The sequence below is a fragment of the Drosophila biarmipes genome, chromosome 4 (genome assembly GCF_025231255.1).
Source record: "Drosophila biarmipes strain raj3 chromosome 4, RU_DBia_V1.1, whole genome shotgun sequence".
Taxonomy (NCBI): domain Eukaryota; kingdom Metazoa; phylum Arthropoda; class Insecta; order Diptera; family Drosophilidae; genus Drosophila; species Drosophila biarmipes.
This window is the reverse complement of record NC_066614.1, coordinates 1,869,886-1,889,223: the sequence shown is the minus strand read 5'-3', so window position 1 is coordinate 1,889,223 and position 19,338 is coordinate 1,869,886. Positions and strand designations below refer to the sequence as shown.

The following is a 19,338-nucleotide window of genomic DNA, read 5'->3' as shown; positions in this document are numbered from 1 at the left end:
TGGAATTTTTGGTTATCTTTTTTTTTTGGCATTTTGAACGTTTTTGGTATTTTTGGACCTTTTTGGCATTTTTGACCTTTTTGATATTTTTGGACATTTTTGACCTTTTTGATATTTTGGAAACTTTTTTGGCATTTTTGACCTTTTTAATATTTTTGATTTTTTTATATATTTTTGACCTTTTTGGTATTTTTGGGTATTTTTCATTTTTTTGTATTTTTAACTTTTTTGGTATTTTTTGAGCTTTTTGGTATTTTTGACCTTTTTGGTATTTTTTGACTTTTTGGTATTTTTTGACCTTTTTGGTATTTTTTAACTTTTTGGTATTTTTGACCTTTTTGGTATTTTTTGTCTTTTGGTATTTTTGACCTTTTTGGTATTTTTTAACTTTTTGGTATTTTTCGAGCTTTTTGGTATTTTTGACCTTTTTGGTATTTTTTGTCTTTTGGTATTTTGACCTTTATGGTATTCTTTGACCTTTTTGGTATTTTATGACCTTTTTGGTATTTGACTTTTGGAATTTTTTGAGCTTCTTGGTGTTTTTAACTTTTTTGGTATTTTTGTATTTTATAACATCTTGTATTCTTAGTATTTTTTGGAATTTTTCGGCATTTTTCACATATTTGAAATTTTTAGTATATTTGGAATTTTTTGGTACATTTAGTATTTTGCTGTATTTGGTAATTTTGGTATATTTTGTTATTTTAGTATACGTGGTGCTCTTATTGCATTAATTTTTTAAGAATATTTGGTATTTTTAGCTGTATATTAATTTAAATATTTTCTGCATTTAAACACATTTGGTATTTTTTGTAGATTTTGTATTTTTGGTATATATGGGACTTTTAGCATTTTCGTTATGATGGTATTTTTTAAATTTGATGATTAGGTTTCTTATGAATATTTAAAATTTTTGGTGTACTTGTATTTTAGGTGTATTTGGTATTCTCTGTTTATTTTATGTCGTTGGTATTTCAAGTTCACGTTACATTTAGTATTTACGGTATTTTTGGCTATAAGTTGTATTTGTTATTTAGTATATTTGGTACCAGCAGTATATTTTGTATAAACAATTTTTTAATATTAAGAACATGAGTTTATACAATAGATTTGGTGTTATATGTATATATTGTACTTACGGTATATTTGGTATAAATAAATAACGTTTCTTCTTGCTTTCGGTATTTATTAAACTTACTTGGTATATGTGATACACCTATTTTATTTTGCATATTTTGTCAAACTAATATGATTGGAACTTACGGAATTTTTGTTGCATTCGTCACAGACGGTATATAAAATATTTCTATTTCATTTAAAAATTGTGGCAGTAGAATATGCTCATTGTATTTTGTATATATGTTTCATTCAATATATTTGGTCATTTTAAATTATGTGTTACGTTGGGAAACACTTTATACACTTGGTACATTTTGTACGTTTAGCACTCTTAGTAAATTTAAAGCCTTTTGCGCTATTAAAACAAAAGGAATTAGTTGAGCATTTAAAAAAAATAAAGTGTGTAAAACAGTTTAAGCGAATGAAGTTAAAATTAATTTTAAACTATAATACTAGGAATACTTGATATATGAACACTTAAAACATATAAAAATAGAGAGGCGTTTGAAACAAATGTGTTTGGTGGAACTCACAAAACAACTGAAATAGGTTAAACACTTGAAACGAATGGAAATAGTGAAACATTTGGTGAACAAATCAGTTATTATTCAAATAGTATAAAAAAAAATTTAATATGCATAACAGATGACTTCAGATAAATTAAAAACAAAACATAGGTACACATTTAAAACAACTAAGATTTAGAAGGGGTAAATAAAAGACCAAACTTCTAAAAATAATCTTTAAAACAAATAAATTTATTTAAAGTTTACTGTAGTAAGGGTGCAAATTTTATTTAGAATTCTATTAAAAATTATGTATGGTAAAAAAAATTATGCAGTAATAACTAGTTGGCATGTAAAATAATTTAAAAATGTATAAAAAAATTTTTTGGTATTTGGTTGAGTAAATGCAAACTACTTTAAATGTAAAATTTTTTAAAATTTTTTTTTCAATTTCTTGTGAGTCATCTGAAATAACCAATACATTCAATACAAATATAAATTGTTGCATTCATTTTGTAGTTTTTTATAATTTACAATAAATTTATAAGCATTATAGCTTCAAACTTAGTAAAACAAATCTTTTATTTTATAAAAAAACAGCACGCCTACTTCTATTTTACCCACAATAACATTATATTTTATAAACTTGGTCTGTTAAATTTTTATTATTTACGCTGGTTGGCAAATGATTTTTGCAAATTTAAATTAATAGGTTTAAACAAAGCAAAAAATTATTTGCAAACAGAATTTAAAAGCCACAATTAGTTAAAGAATGTTATTTGAAAACTATAATTATTTCTATACCATTTATCACATTGGTATAAAAAGATAATTATTTTTAAATTTGTCATTACTTTTTTTGTTTTTACTTGTGTATTTAATTTTGTTCTTCTAGACACTAAAACACGATTTAAAAACAAGTAAGTTTGAACACTAATCAAAAAACATTGCTATCAGGTAAAAATTACATACAAATGCTAATTGATATTTTTGGCCTTACTATAATAAACAAAATAATTTTAATTGTTCGCTTGGATAACATATCTTTAAAGCAAATAAGTGTTATTTATTAGTTAGAAAAACCAACATCAGATTCACAAATCGTTTATGCCTCAATATAAAAATAGAACGTCGGTGCACCCTAAAAAAATCGCTATATGCCAGCGATATGTTTGGTGATTAATGTAGAATTGATGTAAAATTGATGTAAAATTGATGTAAAATTGATGTAAAATTGAAGTAAAATTCATGTAAAATTGATGTAGAATTCATGTAGAATTCAATTATAATTCATGTAGAATTCATGTAGAATTCATGTAGAATTTGTGTAGCATTTATTTAGAATTCGTGTAAAATTCATGTACATAATAAATATCATGTACTTTTTTTTAATGTATATATACATTTTGTTGCTTTTTGTAGAATACATTCAGCCCACTCTAAAATTATACAAAGTAAAGGGAATCGTGTTAATTTCATGTACTTTATGAAAAACTTATAAACATTTTTGTATTATTTACAATACATATGTCAATACTAAATCTCCAAGTTTGGTAAAAAGATATATAACATTTTAGCTAATTTAAAAGACCGGAATATTCCCGCCTGCATTTTAACATATTAGCATCATCTTATATAAGGGTGGTCCTCCGAATCAATATAATTTTAACATGCCCACATTTAACAACTTATAGCTGTGAACAAGGCAAAAAGTTAAAATTTTAAAATCAGTTAATTTAAAGAAAATTAATATTTAACAAACCTAAGCTGAACTATAAATATTTACTATACTTCTTTAAGCTGGGTATAAAAAAACAATAATTTTTAAAGTTGGTCCACAAATTTGTTTGTATTTAATTGAAAATTCAATTGATTTTCTCCCGCACAATACTATACAAATTAGAAACAAATAACTTTGAATAACGCTTAAATAATATCGCTAGGAGGTAAAATAAATAAAAACGTCCAGACACACTATAAACCCCGCTGCCGCTTCAACATATCGCGGCCGCTGCGATCGCCGTATTGCTAACATATCTCGTTAGATGAGAACAACAATACTCACACCGCCATTTGAACATTTATACCATGAATACTGTTGTAACCGTCTGGCAAATCGTTACATGGTGATTCGAAACGGTTCTTTTTATTAAAAGGCATAGGCATATCATAGGCATTAAAATGAGTAACAGAAAGATCAAACTGACCTAATTAAAAAACCATTTAATCTGGGTCGTTTAGAGCCGAAATTTTTGGAGAGATGTTAATTAAACATCAATAACAAAATAGGTAATATAAAACATGACCTACCTTGAACTATTTTTAATAACAGAAACGACTAAATGACCTGAAATTTTGCTTTGGTTACCAAATAACTATATATATCAACACATAAGCCATGAAGCAACCAAAAAATTACCGAATGTTCTGATTTTGCCATAAGTTATAAATCCCAATTTCGGGCCAACAATTTTTAGAATTTTGTTTAAAGCTACGCAAAAAATTGTCCCAGTCAGAGTTGTGTTACCGCAATAAATTAGTAAATAATTTTCCATTCGATTGGCTTTAAATCTATATGTTTAATTTTTACAATGTTGTCGATACAATCGTGATGTAACACACTACAACAATTTACCGAACAAAGTACGTGAGAAATATATATTATGGCCATTATTTATTGTTAGTAATTGCAGCAAAAAAAGGGGGCTTGTGTACGAGTTTAAATAAATTGTCCAAATATGGAGTGTTATACCGCGTTGGGTTCTAATTAAATTTCTAATTAGTTGGCACTTATATCTGGACGCTTTAATTTTTGTCTATTTTTTGCAAGGAATCGTAAGGTTACCCACTGCCAAAAATTTTCCGAACAACCATCACAAATTATTTAAAAAAAACGTATATTTAACGAACCTAAGCTGAACTATTTACTCATATTTACTTTACTTTTTCAGCGTGATATAAAAAACCATTTTTTTAATTTTGTCCACAAATTTGTTTTTTTTTTTAATTGGGAATTCAATTCAATTCAGTACTATACAATTTAGAAACAAATAACTTCAAATAATGCCTAAATAACATCGCTAGGAGGTAAAAATAAGAAACAACCGCTGAATGATATTTTTTGCTGCTCTATAAGAAACGAAATTTGATTGTTGGGTTAGATTACATATTCCTAAAAGAATCTTAGTTTCAGAATAATTAAAAAATAATATATAAAAAATAAAACAACTCAGAATCCATTTCTAAATAGTGCATGCCTCCTAACAAAATAAAACAATGTCCAATGTCCGCCATTGTAACAGAGCTCAAACGCTGCGATTGGTGCATGGCTAGCACAATTCATTAGGGGGGACAACAATACACACCCCGCCGTTATAGCATATACTGCATTTTAGTTGTCCTCTTCAAACGGACTGTGCCAGCAATACGACGAAAGTAGCATGCGATGTATAAATGGCGGGGTGCATACTGTTATCGCCGTCTGGTAAATTGTTACACGGTGGCTTGAAACGGTTCTTTTTATTAAGAGGCAACCCAGAAACTAAAACGATTTGATCTGGGTCGTTTAGCCTTGAAATTTTCAGAGACAATTTTAAGTAAATATAAATAAAAACAAAAAAAGTTGAAAAAAACCTGACCTACATTGAACTGTTTTTAACGACTGCGCACCGCCTAAATAATCTGAAATTTTGTTTTTCGTTTCCAAATTGCCCAATATATACACCCATTAGGCAAGTAGCGAAAAATTTCCGGAAGTTCTGTTTTTCCATAAGTTATAAATCAGTATTCAGTATTTTGTTTAATGCTACGCAAAAAATTGTCCGAGTGAGGATTATCACTTAGCGAAAGGCTTAAAATTGAACTCCCTATCGATTGGCTTTTAGTTTTTAAATATTTTTTTTTTATAAATTCGTAACCTATTTGCAAATATTTAACGAACAAACGACGTGAAAAAATCTATATTTTGGGCAGTGAAAAAATTTGCGTTGAGTTCGAAATTAAATTCTGAATACATCGCCAATAAAACCTAGACTCTTACATTTTTGGTAATTTTTTTTTAGCAGAATTGCAATCAAAAACCGCAGTGAAATATTCTATTTGGCCATAGATTCTTGATGGTAATTTTCAGTAAAAGAGACCGACTTTTGTGAAAAACAAAGCCACCAAATTGTATACATGAAAAGTGACATACATACAAACCGATTTAGAATTGCGACCAAAAGCGGCAAGACAAATTTTTCTTTAATTTCTTGATCATTTTCCGAGTCGCTTGTCACTTAAAGCTAGACACTCTAGTTTTTGTCTTTTTTTTAATTGTACCATTTTTAAACCAATCAAAAATATTGTATTTATATTCTGGTCTTTTTTGTGTTTATGTTTACGTATGTATGACCGGTGGTACCGGTCAAACGTATATGAATATATATGATTTCTTTTTATTTATTTTGCAAGGTATATACTTTATGTTTTTCCTTTTGGGTCTTTTTAGCATAGTTTGAACATAATATAGGCAGTTATCTATTAAAGAAACGAATTATATGCCCGTTTGTGTCTTTTTTGTTTCTTACACTTAAATAGACATGCACTATTAACTACTTTCAACACGTTCGTTCACTCACCTGAATTTTATTTTGATCCTTGTGTTTGTGTTTTACACCTCGTGTGACTCGTTTACCTGTGAAAAAATAGATGCAATAAATTAGATAAACGTACATATAATATTATTCTTTCACATATAATTACAATAAATAAAATATGCATGCTGTATGTCACATTTAAAAAAGAATTGGCAACTTACCTTTATGTAAAAAATTCTCGTTCGCGCCACCCGCCATCATCGAAAACTCCACTCTTAATGAGCACCGCTCAGAGTCCGGTCAATAGGAGTCACGAGCGCGAAAGATATTGAACACAAAGAAAGAGAAACTTAAATTAAGAGAGCAAGCATACAGAGAAACGAAGAGATACGGTGCGAAAGGCATGTTGAGAGAGCGAGCGCGACAGAGAGAATTAGGTAGAGAAGGTGACAGAGTGAGATAGGTAGAGAGAGTGTGCCAGAGTGAGGTAGGTAAAGAGAGGGTGACAGAGACGAGAAGGGACAGAGTGCGTGAGATAGTTGTTGAGAGGGGAAGTGGTAGAGGGAGATGGAGAGGGCAAGAAAACCACGGTTCATTCTTTTTATGTACTGCGCCATTGAATATGTGAATAAGAAAAGCAGCTTAATAACGGACAGCCAAAAGAATGAATACACATACAAAAATTAGACGATAATACATAAAAAATGCCGAAATAGAAATTCTTTTGGATCTTTCCGAATGTGCTGTAAACCGTTAGCTTGTGTTATTGAATGCGCAAAACGGCCAGCCTTTTGGCAGGGCAACCCGATTTAGCAGAATTGCGTTCTGTTTTGGCAATAAATTCTTGATGCTAATTCTCAGTAAAAAAAATAGTCAGCTTTTTGGCACGGAACCCGATTTAGCAGAATTGCGATCAAAAACCGCAGTGAAAATATTCTGATTTGGCCTTAGATTCTTGATGGTAATTTTCAGTAAAAAAAATTGTTTTTTTTACAAAACAAAGTCACAATTGTCCTCAATTAATTCGCATTCAAATCGGGACACTGAAATTTTTGTCAATTATTTGGCAAAAAAATTTTGAAAAAAAATTTTAAATTTTCATATTTTGCAGAAGTTGATATATTTTCGGTCTTTTAGAAATTGCTGTAGATTGTTAGCTTGGGCTATTTGCTGCACAAAAAGGTCAGCCTTTAAGCACGGAAATTCGATTTAGCAGAATTGCGATAAAAACCCGCATTACTGTTTCTTCTTGTTAATTTTGAGTAAAAAAAAATTCATTTTTTGTTCAAAACAAAGCCACAAATTGTCCATATGTAGAGTGACAAACCGCGTTCGGTTCTTATTTAAATTTCCAAATAATTCGCATAAAAATGTAAACACTTAATTTTTTTCGATTTTTTGCCAAAAAATTGTGATTTTTTTTTAATTTAGTATGTTAAAGCCAATCGAACAATTTTTTTTAACCCTTTTGTATTGTTTTTTGTTTGAAAAATACTATTTCAAAACACTGAAAACAAAAAACAACAAAACAAAAGGAAATTAGCGGTAATTTTCTATTCTTTTTTGTGAGAATCTAAATATGTATCTATATGTATGTATGACCGGTGGTACCGGCCACAACAACGTGAAAATTAGATTTTTTTTGTATATTCTTGTATTTTGTTTACCTTTATATTTTTTTTCTGTTGGGTATTTTTAGCGTAGTTTGAAATTAATGTAAATGTGTGTGGAATATAATTTATATTTGTTTGCTTTTTTTGTTTTATTTTTTCATTTAAAAAACATGCACTATTAACTAATTTTAACACTTTTGTCCACATATGTATATGTAGATATGTATTTATTTACATATTAAAGAACTATATTTTGGCCCGGTCTTGCTGTTTTTTTTTCATTCATATTTATATGCGGATATGTAAGTATTTATTTATAAAACAACATTTTGGCCTGTTATTGCTGTTTTTGTTTTATTTCACTTAAAAAAAAACATGCACTTTCAACTAATTTTGTACTCTTATGTTTTGCACTTTTGTCCAATTTCATATATTTATGTATTTATTTATTTATTAAATAACAACATTTTCAACCGTTCTTGCTGCTTTTGTTTCTTTCACTTTAAAAACATGCACTTTAACTACATTTAACACTTTTGTACACTTGTGTAGATGCATGTATTTATTTATTAAGGAACTGCATGTTGTCCCGTTCTTGCTGCTTTTGTTTCTTTTACGTTAAAAAAATGCACCTTTAACTTGTTTAAACACTTTTGTCCACTTACCTCAATTTATTTTTGATCCTGGTGTTTCTGCTCTACTCCTCTTGAGAGTCGTTTACCTGTGAAAAAATAGGTGCAAGCCATTAGGTACGTATAATATTTTCATTTACATGCAGTTACAATAAATAAAATAGGCAAGCTGTGTGGCACATGTAAAAAAGAATTGGCCAACTTACCTTTTTCTAAAGAACATTGCGTCCGCGACATCCGCCCTCATTGAACACTCCGATCTTAATGAGCACCACTCAATCGGAGAAGCGGGAAAGAAGATTTTAGAGCCAGAGAGTGAACACAAAGAAAGAGAATAATAGAAAGAAACGATGAGAGAGGGGGGTGGCAGAGATGATGAGAGAGGGCGGGGTCAGAGAGCTGCTGAGAGTTATGAGGTAGTTGCTGACGGAGAGGGGGAAGAAAGAAGACGTTATTTACCGTTATGTACAAAGCATTTAAATATGTAGATATGTAAAGCAGCGTAATAACGGCCAACCAAAAAATAAGCACGAAAAAGAAAAAGAATTGTACAGATAAAAGCAGATTTAAATATTTTTTTATTACAATTTTTGAAGAAATTTTAATTAATTAATAACTTTTAATAAATAATTTCTTAATGTCAATTTTCAGTAAAAAAAATTTGGTTTTTTGTACACAACAAAGCCACAAATTGTCCATATGTAGAGTGACACCGCGTTTGATTCGAATTCAAATTTCCAATTAAATCGCATTAAAATGTAAACACTTAATTATTGTCGATTTTTTGACAAAAAATTGTGACAAAAAAAAATTATAATATAAGAAAAAATTGCCGAAGGATAGCTTCTTCTGGATTTTTCGAAATTGCTGTAGATAGTTAGCTTGGGTTATTGGCTGCACAAAACGGTCGGCTTTTTGGCAGCTGGTCAGCTTATGTGGATAAGAAAAGCTTAATAACGGACAGCCAAAAGAATGAATACACATACAAAAATTAGACGATAATACATAAAAAATGCCGAAATAGAAATTCTTTTGGATCTTTCCGAATGTGCTGTAAACCGTTAGCTTGTGTTATTGAATGCGCAAAACGGCCAGCCTTTTGGCAGGGCAACCCGATTTAGCAGAATTGCGTTCTGTTTTGGCAATAAATTCTTGATGCTAATTCTCAGTAAAAAAAATAGTCAGCTTTTTGGCACGGAACCCGATTTAGCAGAATTGCGATAAAAACCGCAGTGAAAATATTCTGATTTGGCCTTAGATTCTTGATGGTAATTTTCAGTAAAAAAAATTGTTTTTTTTACAAAACAAAGTCACAATTGTCCTCAATTAATTCGCATTCAAATCGGGACACTGAAATTTTTGTCGATTATTTGGCAAAAAAATTTTGAAAAAAAAATTTTAAATTTTCATATTTTGCAGAAGTTGATATATTTTCGGTCTTTTAGAAATTGCTGTAGATTGTTAGCTTGGGCTATTTGCTGCACAAAAAGGTCAGCTTTTGGGCACGGAAATTCGATTTAGCAGAATTGCGATAAAAACCCGCATTACTGTTTCTTCTTGTTAATTTTGAGTAAAAAAAAATTCATTTTTTGTTCAAAACAAAGCCACAAATTGTCCATATGTAGAGTGACAAACCGCGTTGGGTTCTTATTTAAATTTCCAAATAATTCGCATAAAAATGTAAACACTTAATTTTTTTCGATTTTTTGCCAAAAAATTGTGATTTTTTTTTAATTTAGTATGTTAAAGCCAATCGAACAATTTTTTTTAACCCTTTTGTATTGTTTTTTGTTTGAAAAATACTATTTCAAAACACTGAAAACAAAAAACGTATAATAAGGAAATTAGCGGTAATTTTCTATTCTTTTTTGTGAGAATCTAAATATGTATCTATATGTATGTATGACCGGTGGTACCGGCCACAACAACGTGAAAATTAGATTTTTTTTGTATATTCTTGTATTTTGTTTACCTTTATATTTTTTTTCTGTTGGGTATTTTTAGCGTAGTTTGAAATTAATGTAAATGTGTGTGGAATATAATTTATATTTGTTTGCTTTTTTTGTTTTATTTTTTCATTTAAAAAACATGCACTATTAACTAATTTTAACACTTTTGTCCACATATGTATATGTAGATATGTATTTATTTACATATTAAAGAACTATATTTTGGCCCGGTCTTGCTGTTTTTTTTTTCATTCATATTTATATGCGGATATGTAAGTATTTATTTATAAAACAACATTTTGGCCTGTTATTGCTGTTTTTGTTTTATTTCACTTAAAAAAAAACATGCACTTTCAACTAATTTTGTACTCTTATGTTTTGCACTTTTGTCCAATTTCATATATTTATGTATTTATTTATTTATTAAATAACAACATTTTCAACCGTTCTTGCTGCTTTTGTTTCTTTCACTTTAAAAACATGCACTTTAACTACATTTAACACTTTTGTACACTTGTGTAGATGCATGTATTTATTTATTAAGGAACTGCATGTTGTCCCGTTCTTGCTGCTTTTGTTTCTTTTACGTTAAAAAAATGCACCTTTAACTTGTTTAAACACTTTTGTCCACTTACCTCAATTTATTTTTGATCCTGGTGTTTCTGCTCTACTCCTCTTGAGAGTCGTTTACCTGTGAAAAAATAGGTGCAAGCCATTAGGTACGTATAATATTTTCATTTACATGCAGTTACAATAAATAAAATAGGCAAGCTGTGTGGCACATGTAAAAAAGAATTGGCCAACTTACCTTTTTCTAAAGAACATTGCGTCCGCGACATCCGCCCTCATTGAACACTCCGATCTTAATGAGCACCACTCAATCGGAGAAGCGGGAAAGAAGATTTTAGAGCCAGAGAGTGAACACAAAGAAAGAGAATAATAGAAAGAAACGATGAGAGAGGGGGGTGGCAGAGATGATGAGAGAGGGCGGGGTCAGAGAGCTGCTGAGAGTTATGAGGTAGTTGCTGACGGAGAGGGGGAAGAAAGAAGACGTTATTTACCGTTATGTACAAAGCATTTAAATATGTAGATATGTAAAGCAGCGTAATAACGGCCAACCAAAAAATAAGCACGAAAAAGAAAAAGAATTGTACAGATAAAAGCAGATTAAAAGATTTTTTTATTACAATTTTTGAAGAAATTTTAATTAATTAATAACTTTTAATAAATAATTTCTTAATGTCAATTTTCAGTAAAAAAAATTTTGTTTTTTGTACACAACAAAGCCACAAATTGTCCATATGTAGAGTGACACCGCGTTTGATTCGAATTTAAATTTTCAATTAATTCGCATTAAAATGTAAACACTTAATTATTGTCGATTTTTTGACAAAAAATTGTGACAAAAAAAAATTATAATATAAGAAAAAATTGCCGAAGGATAGCTTCTTCTGGATTTTTCGAAATTGCTGTAGATAGTTAGCTTGGGTTATTGGCTGCACAAAACGGTCGGCTTTTTGGCAGCTGGTCAGCTTATGTGGATAAGAAAAGCTTAATAACGGACAGCCAAAAGAATGAATACACATACAAAAATTAGACGATAATACATAAAAAACGCCGGAATATAAATTCTTTTGGAACTTTCCGAATGTGCCGTAAACCGTTAGCTTGTGTTATTGAATGCACAGAACGGCCAGCCATTTGGCAGGGTAACCAGATTTAGCAGAATTGCGTTCTGTTTTGGCAATAAATTCTTGATGCTAATTTTCAAGAAAAAAGAATTCAAATTTAAATTCCCAACTAAATCGCAATAAAATATGAGCTCTTAATTTTTCGTGGATTTTTTGCCAAAAAATTGTGACAAAAAAAATTATAAAATATGAAAAAATGGCCGAAGTTGGGATTCTTTTGGATCTTTCCGAAATTTCTGTAGATAGTTAACTTGGGTTGTTGGCTGCAGCTTCTTGCTTCAGCTTCTTGGCAGGGAAACTCGATTTAGCAGAAAACCGCAGTGAAAATGTTCTGTCTTGGCCATAGTTTCTTGACGCTAATATATACACCCATTAGACAATTTCGGGAAGTTCTGTTTTTCCATAACTTATAAATCAGTATTTTGTTTAACGCTACGCAAAAAATTGTCCGAGTGAGGATTGTCACTCAGCGAAAGGCTTAAAATTTAACTCCCTATCGATTGGCTTTTAAATCTGCACATTTTAGTTTTAAAGATTTTTTTGATAAATTCGTAACCTATTTTCAAATATTTTACGAACAAACGACGTGAAAAATCTATATTTTGGCCAGTGAAAAAAATTTGCGTTGAGTTCGAAATTAAATTCTGAATACATCGCCAATATAACCTAGACTCTTTCATTTTTGTTAATTTTTTCTTTTTTGGGTCTTTTCGAAATTCCTGTAGATCGTTACTCGGGTTGTTGGCTGCACAAAAAGGTCAGCTTTTTGGCACGGAACCCGATTTAGCAGAATTCCAATCAAAAACCGCAGTGAAATATTCTATTTGGCCATAGATTCTTCATGCTAATTTTCGGTAAAAAAAAATCGATTTTTGTACAAAACAAAGCCAAAACTTGTTCAAATGAAGAGTGACATATGAGCTCCTAATCCGGTCAAACGTATATGAATATATATGATTTCTTTTTATTCATTTTGCAAGGTATATACTTTATGTTTTTCCTTTTGGGTCTTTTTAGCATAGTTTGAACATAATATAGGCAGTTATCTATTAAAGAAACGCATACAGAGAAACAAAGAGATACGATGAGAGAGGCATGTTGAGAGAGCGAGCGCGACAGAGAGAATTAGGTAGAGAAGGTGACAGAGTGAGATAGGTAGAGAGAGTGTGCCAGAGTGAGGTAGGTAAAAAGAGGGTGACAGAGACGAGAAGGGACAGAGTGCGTGAGATAGTTGTTGAGAGGGGAAGTGGTAGAGGGAGATGGAGAGGGCAAGAAAACCACGGTTCATTCTTGTTATGTACTGCGCCATTGAATATGTGAATAAGAAAAGCAGCTTAATAACGGACAGCCAAAAGAATGAATACACATAAAAAAATTAGACGATAATACATAAAAAATGCCGAAATATAAATTCTTTTGGATCTTTCCGAATGTGCTGTAAACCGTTAGCTTGTGTTATTGAATGCGCAAAACGGCCAGCCTTTTGGCAGGGCAACCCGATTTAGCAGAATTGCGTTCTGTTTTGGCAATAAATTCTTGATGCTAATTCTCAGTAAAAAAAATAGTCAGCACGGAACCCGATTTAGCAGAATTGCGATCAAAAACCGCAGTGAAAATATTCTGATTTGGCCTTAGATTCTTGATGGTAATTTTCAGTAAAAAAAATAGTTTTTTTTTACAAAACAAAGTCACAATTGTCCTCAATTAATTCGCATTCATTTTTGTCGATTATTTGGCAAAAAAATTTTGAAAAAAAAATTTTAAATTTTCATATTTTGCAGAAGTTGATATATTTTCGGTCTTTTAGAAATTGCTGTAGATTGTTAGCTTGGGCTATTTGCTGCACAAAAAGGTCAGCCTTTGGGCACGGAAATTCGATTTAGCAGAATTGCGATAAAAACCGCAGTGAAAATATTCTGATTTGGCCTTAGATTCTTGATGGTAATTTTCAGTAAAAAAAATTGTTTTTTTTACAAAACAAAGTCACAATTGTCCTCAATTAATTCGCATTCAAATCGGGACACTGAAATTTTTGTCGATTATTTGGCAAAAAAATGTTGAAAAAAAAATTTTAAATTTTCATATTTTGCAGAAGTTGATATATTTTCGGTCTTTTAGAAATTGCTGTAGATTGTTAGCTTGGGCTATTTGCTGCACAAAAAGGTCAGCCTTTGGGCACGGAAATTCGATTTAGCAGAATTGCGATAAAAACCCGCATTACTGTTTCTTCTTGTTAACTTTGAGTAAAAAAAGTTCATTTTTTGTTCAAAACAAAGCCACAAATTGTCCATATGTAGAGTGACAAACCGCGTTGGGTTCTTATTTAAATTTCCAAATAATTCGCATAAAAATGTAATCACTTAATTTTTTTCGATTTTTTGCCAAAAAATTGTGATTTTTTTTTAATTTAGTATGTTAAAGCCAATCGAACAATTTTTTTTAACCCTTTTGTATTGTTTTTTGTTTGAAAAATACTATTTCAAAACACTGAAAACAAAAAACGTATAAAAAGGAAATTAGCGGTAATTTTCTATTCTTTTTTGTGAGAATCTAAATATGTATCTATATGTATGTATGACCGGTGGTACCGGCCACAACAACGTGAAAATTAGATTTTTTTTGTATATTCTTGTATTTTGTTTACCTTTATATTTTTTTTCTGTTGGGTATTTTTAGCGTAGTTTGAAATTAATGTAAATGTGTGTGGAATATAATTTATATTTGCTTGCTTTTTTTGTTTTATTTTTTCATTTAAAAAACATGCACTATTAACTAATTTTAACACTTTTGTCCACATATGTATATGTAGATATGTATTTATTTACATATTAAAGAACTATATTTTGGCCCGGTCTTGCTGTTTTTTTTTTCATTCATATTTATATGCGGATATGTAAGTATTTATTTATAAAACAACATTTTGGCCTGTTATTGCTGTTTTTGTTTTATTTCACTTAAAAAAAAACATGCACTTTCAACTAATTTTGTACTTTTGTCCAATTTCATATATTTATGTATTTATTTATTTATTAAATAACAACATTTTCAACCGTTCTTGCTGCTTTTGTTTCTTTCACTTTAAAAACATGCACTTTAACTACATTTAACATTTTTGTACACTTGTGTAGATGCATGTATTTATTTATTAAGGAACTGCATGTTGTCCCGTTCTTGCTGCTTTTGTTTCTTTTACGTTAAAAAAATGCACCTTTAACTTGTTTAAACACTTTTGTCCACTTACCTCAATTTATTTTTGATCCTGGTGTTTCTGCTCTACTCCACTTGAGAGTCGTTTACCTGTGAAAAAATAGGTGCAAGCCATTAGGTACGTATAATATTTTCTTTTACATGCAGTTACAATAAATAAAATAGGCAAGCTGTGTGGCACATGTAAAAAAGAATTGGCCAACTTACCTTTTTCTAAAGAACATTGTGTCCGCGACATCCGCCCTCATTGAACACTCCGATCTTAATGAGCACCACTCAATCGGAGAAGCGGGAAAGAAGATTTTAGAGCCAGAGAGTGAACACAAAGAAAGAGAATAATAGAAAGAAACGATGAGAGAGGGGGGTGGCAGAGATGATGAGAGAGGGCGGGGTCAGAGAGCTGCTGAGAGTTATGAGGTAGTTGCTGACGGAGAGGGGGAAGAAAGAAGACGTTATTTTACCGTTATGTACAAAGCATTTAAATATGTAGATATGTAAAGCAGCGTAATAACGGCCAACCAAAAAATAAGCACGAAAAAGAAAAAGAATTGTACAGATAAAAGCAGATTAAAAGATTTTTTTATTACAATTTTTGAAGAAATTTTAATTAATTAATAACTTTTAATAAATAATTTCTTAATGTCAATTTTCAGTAAAAAAAAATTTTGTTTTTTGTACACAACAAAGCCACAAATTGTTCATATGTAGAGTGACACCGCGTTTGATTCGAATTTAAATTTCCAATTAATTCGCATTAAAATGTAAACACTTAATTATTGTCGACTTTTTGACAAAAAATTGTGACAAAAAAAATTATAATATAAGATGCCGAAGGATAGCTTCTTCTGGATTTTTCGAACTTGCTGTAGATAGTTAGCTTGGGTTATTGGCTGCACAAAACGGTCAGCTTCTTGGCAGGGAAACTCGATTTAGCAGAAAACCGCAGTGAAAATGTTCTGTCTTGGCCATAGTGAAAATATTCTGATTTGGCCATAGACTCTTGATGGTAATTTTCAGCAAAAAAAAACCGACTTTTGTGGAAAACAAAGCCACCATATTGTATACATGAAGAGTGACATACATACAAACCGATTTAGAATTGCGACCAAAAGCCGCAAGACAAATTTTTCATTTATTTCTTGATCATTTTCCGAGTCGATTGTCACTTAAAGCTAGACACTCTAGTTTTTATCTTTTTTTTTTTTGTGCCATTTTTAAGCCAATCAAAAATATGGTATTTATATTCTAGTCTTTTTTGTGTTTATGTTTATGTATGTATGACCGGTGGTACCGGTCAAACGTATATGAATATATATGATTTCTTTTTATTCATTTTGCAAGGTATATACTTTATGTTTTCCTTTTGGGTCTTTTTAGCATAGTTTGAACATAATATAGGCAGTTATCTATTAAAGAAACGAATTATTGGCCCATTTGTGTCTTTTTTGTTTCTTACACTTAAATAGACATGCACTATTAACTACTTTCAACACGTTCGTTCACTCACCTGAATTTTATTTTGATCCTTGTGTTTGTGTTTTACTTCTCGTGTGACTCGTTTACCTGTGAAAAAATAGATGCAATAGATTAGATAAAAGTACATATAATTTTATTCTTTCACATATAATTACAATAAATAAAATATGCATGCTGTATGTCACATTTAAAAAAGAATTGGCAACTTACCTTTATGTAAAAAATTCTCGTTCGCGCCACCCGCCATCATCGAAAACTCCACTCTTAATGAGCACCGCTCAGAGTCCGGTCAATAGGAGTCACGAGCGCGAAAGATATTGAACACAAAGAAAGAGAAACTTAAATTAAGAGAGCAAGCATACAGAGAAACGAAGAGATACGGTGCGAAAGGCATGTTGAGAGAGCGAGCGCGACAGAGAGAATTAGGTAGAGAAGGTGACAGAGTGAGATAGGTAGAGAGAGTGTGCCAGAGTGAGGTAGGTAAAGAGAGGGTGACAGAGACGAGAAGGGACAGAGTGCGTGAGATAGTTGTTGAAAGGGGAAGTGGTAGAGGGAGATGGAGAGGGCAAGAAAACCACGGTTCATTCTTTTTATGTACTGCGCCATTGAATATGTGAATAAGAAAAGCAGCTTAATAACGGACAGCCAAAAGAATGAATACACATACAAAAATTAGACGATAATACATAAAAAATGCCGAAATAGAAATTCTTTTGGATCTTTCCGAATGTGCTGTAAACCGTTAGCTTGTGTTATTGAATGCGCAAAACGGCCAGCCTTTTGGCAGGGCAACCCGATTTAGCAGAATTGCGTTCTGTTTTGGCAATAAATTCTTGATGCTAATTCTCAGTAAAAAAAATAGTCAGCTTTTTGGCACGGAATCCGATTTAGCAGAATTGCGATCAAAAACCGCAGTGAAAATATTCTGATTTGGCCTTAGATTCTTGATGGTAATTTTCAGTAAAAAAAATTGTTTTTTTTACAAAACAAAGTCACAATTGTCCTCAATTAATTCGCATTCAAATCGGGACACTGAAATTTTTGTCAATTATTTGGCAAAAAAATTTTGAAAAAAAAATTTTAAATTTTCATATTTTGCAGAAGTTGATATATTTTCGGTCTTTTAGAAATTGCTGTAGATTGTTAGCTTGGGCTTTTTGCTGCACAAAAAGGTCAGCCTTTGGGCACGGAAATTCGATTTAGCAGAATTGCGATAAAAACCCGCATTACTGTTTCTTCTTGTTAATTTTGAGTAAAAAAAAATTCATTTTTTGTTCAAAACAAAGCCACAAATTGTCCATATGTAGAGTGACAAACCGCGTTGGGTTCTTATTTAAATTTCCAAATAATTCGCATAAAAATGTAAACACTTAATTTTTTTCGATATTTTGCCAAAAAATTGTGATTTTTTTTAATTTAGTATGTTAAAGCCAATCGAACAATTTTTTTTAACCCTTTTGTATTGTTTTTTGTTTGAAAAATACTATTTCAAAACACTGAAAACAAAAAACGTATATAAGGAAATTAGCGGTAATTTTCTATTCTTTTTTGTGAGAATCTAAATATGTATCTATATGTATGTATGACCGGTGGTACCGGCCACAACAACGTGAAAATTAGATTTTTTTTGTATATTCTTGTATTTTGTTTACCTTTCTATGTTTTTTCTGTTGGGTATTTTTAGCGTAGTTTGAAATTATTGTAAATGTGTGTGGAATATAATTTATATTTGCTTGCTTTTTTTGTTTTATTTTTTCATTTAAAAAACATGCACTATTAACTAATTTTAACACTTTTGTCCACATATGTATATGTAGATATGTATTTATTTACATATTAAAGAACAATATTTTGGCCCAGTCTTGCTGTTTTTTTTTTCATTCATATTTATATGCGGATATGTAAGTATTTATTTATAAAACAACATTTTGGCCTGTTATTGCTGTTTTTGTTTTATTTCACTTAAAAAAAAACATGCACTTTCAACTAATTTTGTACTCTTATGTTTTGCACTTTTGTCCAATTTCATATATTTATGTATTTATTTATTTATTAAATAACAACATTTTCAACCGTTCTTGCTGCTTTTGTTTCTTTCACTTTAAAAACATGCACTTTAACTACATTTAACACTTTTGTACACTTGTGTAGATGCATGTATTTATTTATTAAGGAACTGCATGTTGTCCCGTTCTTGCTGCTTTTGTTTCTTTTACATTAAAAAAATGAACCTTTAACTTGTTTAAACACTTTTGTCCACTTACCTCAATTTATTTTTGATCCTGGTGTTTCTGCTCTACTCCTCTTGAGAGTCGTTTACCTGTGAAAAAATAGGTGCAAGCCATTAGGTGCGTATAATATTTTCTTTTACATGCAGTTACAATAAATAAAATAGGCAAGCTGTGTGGCACATGTAAAAAAGAATTGGCCAACTTACCTTTTTCTAAAAAACATTGCGTCCGCGACATCCGCCCTCATTGAACACTCCGATCTTAATGAGCACCACTCAATCGGAGAAGCGGGAAAGAAGATTTTAGAGCCAGAGTGAACACAAAGAAAGAGAATAAT

At 30.6% G+C, this 19,338-nt stretch overlaps 2 long non-coding RNA genes across 10 annotated transcripts; both read right to left on the bottom strand.

Annotated features, from left to right (window-relative positions):
* Window positions 1-2,951: 2,951 nt before the first annotated feature.
* Window positions 2,952-7,380, bottom strand: LOC127010944 (uncharacterized). The gene is made up of 3 exons (XR_007763893.1): window positions 6,424-7,380; window positions 6,245-6,300; window positions 2,952-3,064 (listed from the first exon to the last, which is right to left on the bottom strand). It is a non-coding gene; the product is annotated as an uncharacterized LOC127010944 (long non-coding RNA).
* Window positions 7,381-7,928: 548 nt separating this feature from the next.
* On the bottom strand, window positions 7,929-19,086 carry LOC127010943 (uncharacterized). Of its 9 annotated transcripts, XR_007763885.1 has the most exons (6): window positions 16,981-17,949; window positions 16,802-16,857; window positions 11,205-11,421; window positions 11,032-11,087; window positions 8,654-8,707; window positions 7,932-8,536 (listed from the first exon to the last, which is right to left on the bottom strand). It is a non-coding gene; the product is annotated as an uncharacterized LOC127010943 (long non-coding RNA). The 9 variants fall into 9 exon arrangements; XR_007763892.1 differs by lacking the exons at window positions 8,654-8,707; window positions 11,032-11,087; window positions 11,205-11,421 and adding an exon at window positions 15,502-15,718 and having other exon boundaries at window positions 7,929-8,536; XR_007763888.1 differs by lacking the exons at window positions 8,654-8,707; window positions 11,032-11,087 and having other exon boundaries at window positions 7,933-8,536.
* Window positions 19,087-19,338: the final 252 nt, after the last annotated feature.